Source organism: Podarcis muralis, chromosome Z (genome assembly GCF_964188315.1).
Source record: "Podarcis muralis chromosome Z, rPodMur119.hap1.1, whole genome shotgun sequence".
NCBI lineage: Eukaryota > Metazoa > Chordata > Lepidosauria > Squamata > Lacertidae > Podarcis > Podarcis muralis.
The window spans coordinates 49794138-49808279 of NC_135673.1; the positions used below are offsets into that span (position 1 = coordinate 49794138).

The following is a 14142-nucleotide window of genomic DNA, read 5'->3' on the forward strand; positions in this document are numbered from 1 at the left end:
GCAAAAAGAGGCAATGCACGTACTTTTGTAAACCAAGAATTTTTAAATAAAAATAAAACTAAGCAAATAAAAACAAATGATGGCCTTGCATTCGTAAGCATCTTGAGACAAGCAACTAACTGAATGTTCCTAGTGTTGGGTTGTTTCGTTTGTATCACAGCTACAAACAGCAGCAGACAGAAACCTACACAAGGCCTCGCTCATGGCCCCACAGAAGAATATGCCAAGGTTGGATTATATCACTGTTTTTTTATGCTGCGTGAAGAGGAAAGGGTGCAAGGGGCAGCAGCCTGAATACTCCATGGCAGTGCCTCAGATAAAGAAAGAAGCTAAGGACAAAATGAGAACATCATCCCTCAGATAAATTGTGGTCTAAATGGAGAAGGTGGTACCAGGGGGGAGATTAACAGAATTCCCATTTGAGAAACAAGGTGCTTAACACAATGAACTTCAACAGGGACAAATGTCAGGTTCTGAAGTTGTACATGTGAAAATGATCTAGGGGTTTTGGTGGACCACAGGCTTAGCATGAGTCAACAGTGTGAAACAGCATCAAAAAAAGCGAATGGTTTTCTAGGCTGCATCAAGAGAAGTCTAGTGTCCAGATCAAGGGAAGTTGCAGGTTCACTCTCTTCTGCCTTAGTCAGACCTCACCCAGAGTCCTGGGCTCAGTCTGGGCTCAATCTGGGCACCCTATTTAAGAAGAATATTGACAAACTTGAACATGTGCACAGAAGAGTGACCAAACTAAGGGGAGCACTCAAACCAACAGAAGCAAATAATAAGAAATGATATTCCAACCAAATATTAGGAAGAAATTTATGATGGCAAAAACTGTTTGAAAGTGGAACAGACTCCTTCAGGAGGTAGTGGACTCTCAGTGGAGGTTCTAAGCAGCGGTTGGGTGGCCATCTGTCAGAGATTATGGAGCTGAACCATTGTTTAGGTGGTTTTGTTGGGAGGGAGTTGTTCTTTTTGTTGATGTTATTTTTTGTAACTTTATTTTGGATGTTATGATTTATGTATGTGGAAAGTATTTGATTGGTTGCGTACTTTTTGATGTTTTGATGATTGTTTATGAGCATGATTTTAATTTTGTAAAGGCGGCATGCAAATAAAATGATTGAACGATTGATTGATTGATTGCTGCATTGCAGGGGCTTGGAATTCCTCCGATGGCTGCATGCAGTTGTTCCACCTGTTGGGCTTTGGGATCTACATCTTGGACTTTTGTAGAGGTTGTGGAAAGCTTGGTCTGCAGAGAGTCTCCCACGCTACTCATTTGGAAATGGAGTTTAACTGCCATAGTCCTCATCATGTACAGAGCACATTTCAGAGCAGAAAGCACTCTGTATCCGCACATTTGGTCTCACACACCCCTGGCAGGATGAAGGACACAATTTAGACAAGAGACGGGGGGGGGGGGGGGTGACTCAAGTAGGCAATGTTGACCCGTGTTCCCTCTCCCCAGCCCCAGCCCAGTTCCCTGCAGGCTGTTTGAGGTGTAAAACTACAGTTCCCATGACTCTTTGGGGGGAAGTCATGCACTTTGATCGGGCTTTAAATGTAGGGGCGGGGGCGGGGGGGGACCAGAGCAATAAAAAACAAACCTTCCTCAGACCCCTTCATGATATGGAGCAATAATACATAACTAGGCACTGCGCTATTTACAACAGAAACTTTTCACTGAGTTGGAAGGGTCGCCGAGGACCCCTGCAATTCAGGAACAGTCATATGTGGAATATCCCACAATCCGAAGCATTGCAGTCAGAAAGCCCCTCTCCTGGGAAGATGGATCCTTAAGTGCCTGCAGAAGCCGGGAGTATGCCGAAAGTTTTCCGCAGGTGTTTGAAATGTGATCCCCGAAGCTGCCTGTTGAATGCCTATTGGTGGAGCCATCCTCAGATTGGGCCAATGACACGACAGGCTTTGCTTCTGCGGCTCAAAGGAGCGCCGATCAGGTCTGTCCCGCTGCTGAGCGCTAAGATTGAAGCGGGTCCTGCCGACGGTGATTCGGAGCGCAGAAAAAGGTGAGCGGTGGGCTGCGGGACCCTCCTCGGCTCTCGCGGGCTGACTCCCGTTCAAATCCTGCCCCGGGGCGTTCCAGAGGTGCATTTGGAGAGGGCAGGAAAGGGACCCCGCTGCTCTTCTGCTCCTAACGGGAAGCTTCCGAGGGGGAAATGGGTTCAACACGTAGCTCGTCCCGGGCGGAGCATGTTGGGGGGTTTTCCCGCACCCCGAACCCCGGTTTTGCAGCCCCCCGGGAGCCCTTGCAAAGACGCCGTGTCATCTACGGGTTTGTTCCGAGGTGTACTCGCGTGTGCGCGTGGAGCAACTGTGGTGCTCCATCCTTTGCCATTGCAAAGGTTTTTGCGTGTCAGAGCTGGAAAGGATACGCGTGCATGGGAACAAAACGCTGAAGTCGGGCTTGCAGGGCGGCTTGACAGAAGACTTCTGCTGTAGCCGCCAGTCCTTGGGTGGCCATACCTGGGAGGAAAGGGTTAACTGTCCGGACCTCGGCTGTCACCCCCCCCCCCGAAACTGCCCCTTGAAAACGCTGCTCTCAAGCCTCATTGCAACAGGGAAGGGGGTTGCGCGGGGGGGGGGGGGTTGAGACTGGTGGAGATATAACTCTTTCCCTCCCCCAAATGCTCCCTCCCTCAATTGGGTTTAGAAGGAGCCTTCCCAGCCCAGCACTCATGGCGCCGTTTCGGGCTTGTTCTCCCAATCTTTGGGAACCGGGGGGCTGGTGGAAGTTGTTCTGCAAAGCCTCTGGAGCGGGCGGCACGTTGGCCAAAAGTGTCTGGCTCTTGTGGACCAGTTCAGCTGGCTCCCTGGCAACGGTGCAGAAGTCGAGGCCATGGTGACATGCGAAGACCTTGAAAAAAGAGAGCGCATGAGCCTGTTTTGCTCAGGCTGGTCCAGGCAGGATAAAAGTGAAGGACTATATTCATCACAGAATTGCAGGGCCGGGAGGGACCCCAAGCCTCATCTAGTCCAACCCCCTATTGATGGGACGTGTCCCTTGAAGTCGTGCAAGTCCTTCTGGAGCCAGATGCAGAGAATGGCAGCAGAGAAATGTTCAAGTAAATGCATTAAATACAATTGGGGGAAGCCACCACACTCTATGACACTGCTCAAGAGTTATTTTGCTTTGGTAATTATGAGTGAACATAGTTAAAAACAACTATTCAAACATTCAGAAAATTAAAATCAAGAATAAGCTAAAAACATTTCAGGATTGCGTAAACAAACATGCTTTTTCTAATGTTTTGTTTTGATCTTTTTCAAATCTTCAGCATATAATAGAAGAAAGAATAAGAAAACAAGACCAGATATACAATTATACAAAATAATGGCTGAAAACCGGTAAGTTAAGATCACTTTTTAAAAAATTTGCTGAGGTTTTTAATACTATTGTTCTTTTACTTTCTTTGTTACAGGGTTCAAAGGTGTAATTGCCAGCCTGAAAATAAGTCTTCAATTATGAAACTATGCCAAAAATCTGAGGGGACTCCTATGTTATGTACCCCATTACCTGAACCTCATTAACTTTCTCTGTTTTAAATTACAGTTGTAAATTTTATAGTGATAGTTTTAAACTGCTTTGAGGTTTTTCTACAAACAAGTGGTATACATTTTATGAAATAAATAAATAAGCAGAAAGAAATAGTTATATCAAAAAGCATAGAAATTGCCATGTTTCCTTTGACCTCTTGCAACTTTCAGTTTGCATCATAATTCTTCTAACAGCACTGTTTGCCAAAGTATAGTGTACCATTGATCCAGATTTCAGTAGTTCAAAGTTTTCCAAGATGGCAGTGTGCCTTCAGTTAACAGATGTTATATAAGTCCTTACTTCCTAAATTCATCCTTTCTTGTGTAAACACATCAGGCAGAGCCAAATAAGGGCAGAGAGGGCTATTTTGTGCTGTGATCAGTGAAATACCTTTCCAAAAAGTTGCTACCTTGGGGCAGTCGTCCCACCACATATTTTTGGGCATATACCTGCATAGCACCTGCAACATAGAGGAGAGCAAGTTGGTTTTGTAAAGGACCATGGCCTGGAGGTCAAGCACCAACCATGGCTAACTTGAGAGGATGTTTCCTTGTCAAAGCCAATGAAGATTTGTATGGTCTCTTTGACCATAGATTCTGCCAGCTTTCATCCTCTATTTGGCTATCCCAGTGAGTCCCTCCATTACAGAGATTTGTTGAGTGAAGTGAATAAAATATTAATGCTTTATAAAATACAGAAATCAGTCCTTTTAGTAGAATGGTTTCTCATATAATTACTTTTTCAATTTTAACCAGCACCCTGGAACCATGAGAATTTCTAAGGTGGGATTGTATGTCTTTTATAGAAAGTGGTTCACCCTCTATGGCTTAACCCTTAACATGATCTAGTGGACACAACTTCCACTCAGAGATATTAACATGTCTTGAATTATTTGTTCTGAAGCAGGAGGTGATATTGAAGAGGGAAAACTGATAACAGCCTGGTGATAAATATTTAGTCTACTTAGCTGATAAACATTCAAGATAAAGAACAGAACTTGTTTTTCCAAAAAGCTCATGCTTTTAAGAGAACATTATTCCCCTTCTTCTTCTTGTCCTTCTGCTGGCAGATTATTATTTTTTCTGCTGTGGGATAAATCAGTCTTATGCAACTAACCCACTTAACTTTTAATTCATGCATGAAGGGGTTAAAACCATAGCTTAATCTGTCCTATTAGGCTTAGTTGGTCACCACCATCCCACTTAGGAGGAAGGGGGTTACCAAACTCCTTGTTCTATCTTTTTTTCTTTTTTCTTTTTTGCTTCCACCTTGAGAATTTGACCAGTAGGATGTCTAAGCTGGATGCAAACTAAATTTCTGTTTCTATATGAATCATTTAGAAATATTTACCACTTTTTATAACCTACGGTAAGTCAAACTGCCTGCTTTTTCTTTCTGCTGTATGGTGGAAGCAAAAACAAAAAGAACAAAGAGTTTTATATGTTTTATTTTATGCTGTTCTACTGTAATTGAGAGAATTAGTATGTACTTTTGCAGTTGCCTTATTGCCTATTCCTGCATTGTAGGGTGTTGGACTAGATCAGTGTTTCCCAACCTTGTGCCTCCAGCTGTTTTTGGCCTACAATTCCCATCATCCCTTGCCACTGGTCTTGCTAGTCAGGGATGATGGGAGTTGTAGGCCAAAAACATCTGGAGGCACAAGGTTGGGAAACACTGGACTAGATGACCCCTGGGGCTCCCCTCCATCTCTACAATTCCATTCTCTTCTATCAGTGTTTAAGTTCTTTTGAATCATTGTTTTATCTATGTTTTAGTGATGGCTGCTTTCCCTCTGTGGTGCCTTATCACAATTACTTTTATTCCACAGTAAAGAGGAGGAAGAGAGGGCAATAGCAGAAACTGGCCCGGAGGCTTCAGATGGGGGAGAAGCTGCCCACAGTGCTGACCCTCCTGTTGTTGGGGCACAAGTCAAGGGGCATTCATCTCCGCAACAAGCCATGACAGACTCTGCAGAGTCAGAAGACATGGAAGAATCATGTGACGATGAAGCAACGATAAAAGAAGCAGAAAGGATCTTGGGACTATTGAAAGTCTTTTATAGAGAAGGCGGTGAGAGTCCCATAAACTTCTTTAAGTTTGTGACTGATCCAAATTCTTTTGCGCAAACCCTGGATAACATGTATCATGTTTTATACTTGGCAAGACATGGGCTTGCAAGAATAAAGGCAGATGAGGATGAGATTCCTGTTTTGGAACCTTTAGATCCAGGACAAGGCAGTTATGTTCTGCCACAAACCTCAGGCATCATTCCATTGAGTATTGCATGCTGGGAGCAGATTGTGGAACTTTTTGAAATTTCACAGCCCATGATTCCACCCGCCCCAGAGGCATAGGCAGGATATGAGCCCATCTGAATGCATCCTTAAGATTTGTAAGTTTAAAAAAATGCTATGTAGTATATTTCTTTCATAATATTTCATGAATGTGAAATAAATGATGTTATGAAACCCTGCTTTTAAGTCTATAAACTAAATAGAAGTAAATGTCACCATTACTGTAATTCACAGTCTTCTTCTTTCTTCTTCTTCTTTGGCGATTACTCATAGCCAAGTAAGATTGTCTTCCATAAACATGGTTTTAACAATGAGTCCATAAGTGACTGTGGGGGACAATTCTGTGGATTCACAGTGTCCTTCCACAGTGGGGACATTGGTTTCTGGGCGGGAGTTGATCACGGTGTGGATTTGCCAAGCATGCCTTCCTCTTAGCACATTTCTCCCTTGTGTCTTGAGTTTGAGTGTCTTCAAAGCCCATGACACCTTTGGTCAAGGCTGTTCTCCAACTGGAGCGCTCACAGGCCAGTGTTTCCCAGTTGTCATACTACATTTTTTTAGATTTGCTTTGAGACAGTCTTAAAACCTCTTTGTGGACCAACAACATTACGCTTTCCATTTTTAAGTTCAGAATAGAGTAGTTGCTTTGGAAGACAATTGCAAAACATGACCAGTCCAATGAAGTTGATGTTGAAGAATCATTGCTTCCACACTGGTGATCTTTGCTTCTTCCAGTACATTGGCATTAGTTTGCCTGTTTTCCCAAGTGATGTGTAAATTTTTCTGGAGACACTGTTGATGGAATCTTTCGAGGAGTTGGAGATGGTGTTTATAAGTGGTCCATGTTTCACAAGCACATAGTAAGGTTGGCAGTACAATAGCTTTGTAAACAAGCATTTTGGTTCTTAACCCGAGGTACTATTTCTGGGTTAGCGGAGTCTGTAACCTGAAGTGTATGTAACCTGAAGCGTATGTAACCCAAGGTACCACTGTACACAACTCTCCCAGATTTGGAGATACAGTGGTACCTCGGGTTACAGACGCTTCAGGTTACAGCCTCCGCTAACCCAGAAATAGTACCTCGGGTTAAGAACTTTGCTTCAGGATGAGACAGAAATCATGCTCTGGCGGCACGGCGCCAGCAGGAGGCCCCATTAGCTAAAGTGGTGCTTCAGGATAAGAACAGTTTCAGGTTAAGAACGGACCTCCAGAACGAATTAAGTACTTAACCAGAGGTACCACTGTACTGCAAGCTCATCTCTAACTTGTTTTTGCAGAATTTGTGAGAGGACCTCAGCAGCAAAAGGGGAGTTGCTGTTAAGGAGATGCTGGTAATGTTCTTTCCAGCACAGTGCAATATCTTCTTTATCTTTTAGAAGTGTGGTACTGTCTGTTAAACGTAGGGGGCCTATGCCAGGGTTTATTGGCCCATAGATGGTCTAACAAACAGTGTTAGAAACTGAGCTATGAAAGCTAGAAGCTAAATGGCACCATAAGCTTAGGTTATGGGCACAACAATGGAATGTCTAGGCGTGCTTTTTAAATAACAAGAATACAAAGCTGAAAATGAATGAACTGCAGCTAAAGTATTATGTTCATTTTTCACATGCTTTATTATTTCCCCTGCCCACCCCCCTAACATTCTTAAGAGGGTCATTTCTCTATTCTTCAGAGAGTAACTGGGAGTGGGGAGGCAGAAAAAGGTCCTCCTTTCCTTCCACTCCACAGTTTTAATCTGAAATCTGAGGCTCAATAGTATGCCCAAAGCTCAGAAACTGCTCACATTAATAAAATTCCCTGTTGCAAAATGCGCCTAGAACAGTGGGAGTTTCGAACACTGTTCACAAATGGTACATGAACTCCAGAAAACTTTCTTCTGTAGACCACACACAATAAACTACAATGAGATAAAATGAATTCAGTTGGGAATCTGCAGTTTACAGCATTTGATTCAATCTTCTGTTTTCTTCTTCTGCATGAAGAAGTGTTAATAATAATAATTTTATTTATACCCCACCCATCTGGATGGGTTTTCCTAGCCACTCAGGGCAGCTTACAGCATATATCGAAACATAATGAAACATCAAACATAAAAAACTTCCCAAAACAGGCCTGCCTTTAGATGTCTTCTAAAACTTATGTAGTTCTTTATCTCCTTGACATCTGAAGGGAGGGTGGTCCACAGGACAGGCGCCACTACCAAGGAGGACATCTGCCTGGTTCCCTGTAACCTTTCTTCTCGCAGAGAGGGACCTGCCAGAAGGCCCTCGGCGCTGGACCTCAGTGTCCGTTCTTGACAATGGGGGTGGAGACGCTCCTTCAGGTCTACTGGGCCGAGGCCGTTGAGGGCTTTAAAGGTCAGCACCAACACTTTGAATTGTGCTCGGAAACGTATTGGGAGCCAATGCAGATCTCTTAGGACTGGTGTTATGTGCTCCCGGCAGCCACTCCCAGTCCCCAGTCTGGCTGCCGCATTCTGGATTAATTGCAGTTTCTGTGTCCCCTTCAAAGGTAGCCCCACGTAGAGCGCATTGCAGTAGTCCAAGTGAGAGATAACTAGAGCATGCACCACTCTGGTGAGACAGTCTCAGCAAGTAGGGTCTCAGCCTGCATACCAGATGGAGCTGGTAGACAGCTGCCCTGGATACAGAATTGACCTGCGCCTCCATGGACAGCTGTGAGTCCAAAATGACTCCCAGGCTCTGCACCTGGTCCTTCAAGGGCACAGTTACCCCATTCAGGACCAGGGAGTCCTCCACACCTGCCCGCCCCGTCCCCCCAAAACAGTACTTCTGTCTTGTCAGGATTCAACCTCAATCTATTAGCTGCCACCCATCCTCCAACCGCTTCCAGGCACTTATACAGGACCTTCACTGGTTCAGATTTGAAGAAGAGGTAGAGCTGGGTATCATCCGCATACTGATGAACGCCCAACCCAACCCCCCTGATAATCTCTCCCAGCAGCTTCATGTAAACGTTAAAAAACATGGGGGAGAGGACGGAACCCTGAGGCACCCCACAAGTGAGCACACTCATCCCCCAACACCACTTTCTGGACACAGCCCAGGAGAAAGGAGCGGAACCACTGCATAACAGGGTCCCCAACAACATTTGGGGTGTTTTGGTGTAGAGAAAATATGAGCAGAATTTTATATAATGAAGCCTAGCCTGGAGAAAGTGGGCAGAGTGAAGCTGTTATTCTCTCACAATGCTAGAACTCAGGGACATCTGATGAAGTGAATGTTGGGAGATTCAGGATGGACAAAAGACAGTCCTTCTACACACAGCACATAGTTGACTATGGCATTTGCTCCCACAACAGGCAAAGACGTCCATCAGCTTCAATGTCCCTGAAAGATAATTAGATAAATTCTTGGTGGATGAGACTACTGGTTGCTGCCCACGATGGCTTTATTCTCCCTCCTCCATCAGAGGCTCTTTCCCTATGGATTCTCCTTACTGGTGGGGAGAGTGGTGGTGCGCTCAAGTCCTCCTTGTGAGCCTCCCCCTCTGTGGACCACTGTGAAAACAGATGCTGGAGAAATGAGAGTCAGGTTTGATCCAGCAGGATTCTTCTTGTGCTCTTATATGAGAGCAATTATCACAGCCGTGTGACTGGTATATCAGTTAATAGAGTTCTCTCTCGAAATGTCTTCCTTGCTATGAGATGCATGTCACTGTGACATCAATTTCCAGCGGAACATTCTCCACATACCTAGTCGCTGCTCTTCTGGAATGTTCTGAAAGCCAGGCCACAGTTTGAAAACCCAGGGACAAGGCAGGGCATGACCTGACCCTTCCACGACCTGACTGTATTGGATCCTACACACACCTGCCTGGGAGTAAGGCGCATGGAACACATTAGGGCTTATTCCCAAGTGCACATATGTATACACTGTGCTGTAACTCATAATCCAATATGCTAACCACCACATCATACTGGCTTAGAAAGTCAAGGTATCTTAACAGCAAATGCAAAATTACACAATACATAGAACACAATCTTGCGAGGGCTTACTAATCTTTCCACTATGTCATTTTATACACCCAATATACAATTTAAAATTCCCCAATATGGTGAGACAATTGCCTCCTCTGCCAATACTTCATTGGTAAGATTTACAGGAAAAAACAGTTTAAGGGAGCCCTATGCCACTTTTTTTTTAAAAAATAAGATTTTATTAAAGCTTTTTCATAATACATAATACAATAAGTTAAAAGAAACTAATTTAAATAAAAGCAAGAACAGAGAAAAAAAGAGAAAACACCAAAGGAAAACAAAAATAGAAGACAAGAAGAAAAATAAAAGTTCTGATTTTCTGTTTGTCACTTACATGAAAGAAATCATTCAAAATATTCACTCTGGCTTGACATCCAACTGATCTATTTTCCCAGTCTTCCAACCCAAATGTCTCATATTAATTCCTTTTCCTTTTCACACAAAAAGTCCAAAGGGGTTATCTAATTTTTGTTATTAATAAATGTCAGCAATTGTTTTTCTCCATTCAAACGTATCAGCTTCATCACCAATAATGTCAACAAATAATTCCTCCATATTAAACCATAATAAGGCTTTCCATCTTTTCCTCGCAAATCTCTCTGCTGTGATCATATATTAAAATAATAATCCATATTTCTTTTTTGATTATGTATTCATCAGTTCACAACCAGTTATATATTTTCCATTCCCATTTCCTGCTGTATTTGCCATGGTTTCTTCACCTTGATTTTGAAAAAAAAATCATTCAATTTATGCTTCTTTTATTATATTTCCAAGAAAAGCTCCAGAGGTTTGATAGCTTTTTCCTGGAAAATCACTCCAAGCTGTACAGAGAGTCCTTACTCAGTTATCTCTGCTAGCTCATCATGTCTCTTCCGCTCTCCCTCCACGGCTTCATTGCACTCCTCCAACATCTCAGCTTCACTATTTAACTCCTTCATTCTTCTAAAAATCTGTATGAAAGACTTTTCCGTTTCACCTTCCTGTTCTGGCAATCCTTTATCTATATTCTTCTCCGAAGTCTCTTTGTCCTCTTTGATTCCGCTTTCCATTTCATCCTCTGATCCTCTTTCATTAACCATTTCATCAATCCTAGCTTTAATGACCTTTTCTGCTCATCAAACATTTGCTGAAGGATGCCAACAGTCGGTGGAATGTCCAGTGATATATTTGCCATACTGAATGTTTTTGGTCTTACTAATATTTCAGTCTTTTTAAGATCCTTAAGATCTTCACAGTGTTTTCTCTAATGAAAACACCTTCCTTTCCCATGGAATAAATATGAAGTGGCAAAATTATTTTTGATTTCAAGAAAAAAGAATTTTCATCAAGAAAAAAGAAAATTAAAAATTAAGAAAATAAAAATTCTTAGCATTCCTAACTTCCTGTAATTATTTAAAAATTTATTGTCTAAAACAATTAGAGCGTGCTTTCTGTTCTGCCTTCAGCCTTTAATGATTGACTCTTCTTAAAGCCAGAAAGTAGCTCACACACCAGATGTAAATATCCACTGGCTGACAGAGAAACCTTTCTCAGTCATAAATTATAACCATCTCAGAGATAATTAAAGAAAGGGGGGCTTTTGCACACCTTATGCCCATCAGAGTTTTAACATATCTTTTGGAAAGATGTTGATTCCTCCGCTCATAAGTCGATCACCCCCTCTGGTTTCCCCGAGCTGACAGCTTCTCTGTCTCCTGATGTGGAAAATGTCTTTTTCAGAGCATTAGAGGTTAATTGCCTTTCACTCTTATCTCTAGAGCATTAGTGTGCATTGGCAGCACCCCAGCAAGGCAAAGATGGTTCCCCCTAATCTCCTTGCAGGGATTGCATGGGAGGCAAGAGGTGGGCGGTGCTGCACCCCTTCAGCAGCTGCTCCTCATGGAGGTTGCCTGTTGGTTACCATGTTTGCCCTCTCAGCTTGGTGTGCTCCTGGTGCTCCTTGGTGGGCTTGGCAGCGTCCCAGAAGCACCTGAGCTGCAGCTGCAGCAGGCCTAGTAGGAGGGCGGCAGGGAGCAAGCCAAGGCACCAAGCGCAGCCCTTTCCCAGCTGCCACTCCTTGGCTGCACTGTGCAAGGACAGGTGAAGGAAGGTCCTGTTGTGGGGCACGCACATCGCCCAAGGACACACAACGGAAAGGAGGCCCCAGGGAAGGACTGGCATGGACCAGGAAAAGTCTGGCCTCCAGCCAGTGGGAATTCCACCTAGGAGTTGCTGTCCCTTCACTGAATGTTGATAGAGCTCCTCCCCCTTAAGTCCTATTCCACTTTTACAGCTTCCACCCAATCTCTGTTGCCCCTTGAAATATTTGGCCTGCCGGCTACTCTCTTTCAGATCTGTGATCCTATAAATGCTGCTATAATCATACAAACATACACAGCTGCCTTCTCCAAGGCAAATAAACTGGTCCATGTAGTTCAGTATCAGCGGCTTCCCAAGGCAGACACCTTGCTACTCACTGAAGATGCCCAGAGGCAAGTCTTCTGCCTGTAAGACATGTACGCTCCCTACCAATGAGCTATGATCATGCCGCGGTCTTCCAAAGCCGAAGCTTCTTATTCCTCCCACCATGTGACTATACAGTGGTACCTCGGGTTAAGTACTTAATTCGTTCTGGAGGTCTGTTCTTAACCTGAAACCGTTCTTAACCTGAGGCACCACTTTAGCTAATGGGGCCTCCCGCTGCTGCCAATGCATGATTTCTGTTCTCATCCTGAGGCAAGGTTCTGACTTAACCCGAGGTACTACTTCCAGGTTAGTGGAGTCTGTACCCAAAGTGTTTGTAACCCGAGGTACCACTGTACCCAGGTGCCTTCTCAATCTGGCATAGACTGCATCTGGTGCTTTGAAGAGCTGCCTCTCGCTTCTGCTCTTATTTCCCAATGCACCTTTACCTGTGACATCCCACCCAGCTGCCAGGTGGTCTCCTGCAACCCCTCTCCTTATTTCTGTCCCTCCTTATGCATGGGACTGCCTCCACACAAGTCCTGGAGGGTTGGTACCCTCTTTTAAGAACTCCTTAGTTCCCCTTTCTTCTCCCTGTATAAATGACTCAACAGCGATGCCAAATAGAGACTTTGGGGTCTGTCTTCATCCCACTTCCTGAGTTAAGTTACTGCCATTTGGCTAAGGCCATACTGCTTGCTTCTTGTCTGAGCAACAGCAGTCTTTCTGCTTCCATTGCAGGCTGCACCTCCTCTCGAGAATTCGGAAGAAGCAGATCTGTGCCTGCTGCACTGAGAGAGAGAAAGGCCTGGCTGGAAAATGCATGCATCATGCTTGCATTTGACTTCCAAGAGAAAAATCCTGACATAGGCAAGCTGTGCCTCTTCCTTTCTGTGCTGCTGCAGTAGCTCCAGAGATTTAGGCTTTTAGCACCTTTCCCACTCTACAGAGGTAGCGGACCTGTTAGGACAGTTCACCCTCAGAGGCTGATGGATCCAATGGGTTTCCAGGCGGTTCTGGGAGATTTCTGAGGCTGAAGCCCTGGCCAACCTCTAGTACTGGCATACGAAGGGGGGGGGGGGGCGGGGGAATGCGCTGCACCGGGTACCATTTGGGGAAAGGGTGCCATCACAGCTGCGCCCCTGGGACGTGTGCCAGCCACGCCCCTACCTGTTCTCCACTCCGGGGGCTGCAGCACGTTGAGACTACAATTCCCATCAGCCTTAACCACTGGTCCCGCTCGCTAGGGATCATGGGAGCTGTAGGCCAAAAACATCTGGGGGGCTGAGGTTGAGGAAGCCTGATCTAGAACATCTGAATGGCTCAAGCCATTGACATGATTGCTGCTGCTTGGAGAGCCTGCCTGGCTCCCTGGTATACTGCAGAGCTTAGGGCAAGATAATGAGACAGCTTCAATTATGAGCGTAGCCAGGATTTTTTTGGGAGGGGCCAGCAGTGGCATAGCTAGCCGCTTGGGTGCCTGGTGCGGGGGAGTGTCCTGCAGTTGGGGGTGGGGTGATCTGCCCGTGAAGGCAGGGCAAGCCTCTCCAAAGCTTGGAGCCTCTTCGCCGCACCCCCCCCCCAGCTGTAGGGCGGCTGAGGGAGAGGCAGATGCAAGTCCCATGCTGCTGTTTCAGGCAGTGCAGAACCTGCAGGCGCCTAAGCCACCATGTCACTCCTAAAAAGTTTCGTGATCCCTTTTAAAAAACAAAAACAAAAACTCATTTTGTTACACACACTCCAGTGATGACACCCAGGGCAGGGTGTGCCCCCTTCCTCCACCACTGGGGGGCAGAGCCTCAGTTAGCTATTTTTATTGATGGGGGGGGGGGAGCTGGCCCTCC

At 44.9% G+C, this 14142-nt stretch overlaps 1 long non-coding RNA gene across 1 annotated transcript; it reads left to right on the forward strand.

The window, feature by feature from the left end:
• The first annotated feature begins 1582 nt into the window (after positions 1–1582).
• On the forward strand, positions 1583–6068 carry LOC144326129 (uncharacterized). Its single transcript, XR_013391286.1, has 3 exons — positions 1583–2030; positions 3300–3369; positions 5388–6068. It is a non-coding gene; the product is annotated as an uncharacterized LOC144326129 (long non-coding RNA).
• Positions 6069–14142: the final 8074 nt, after the last annotated feature.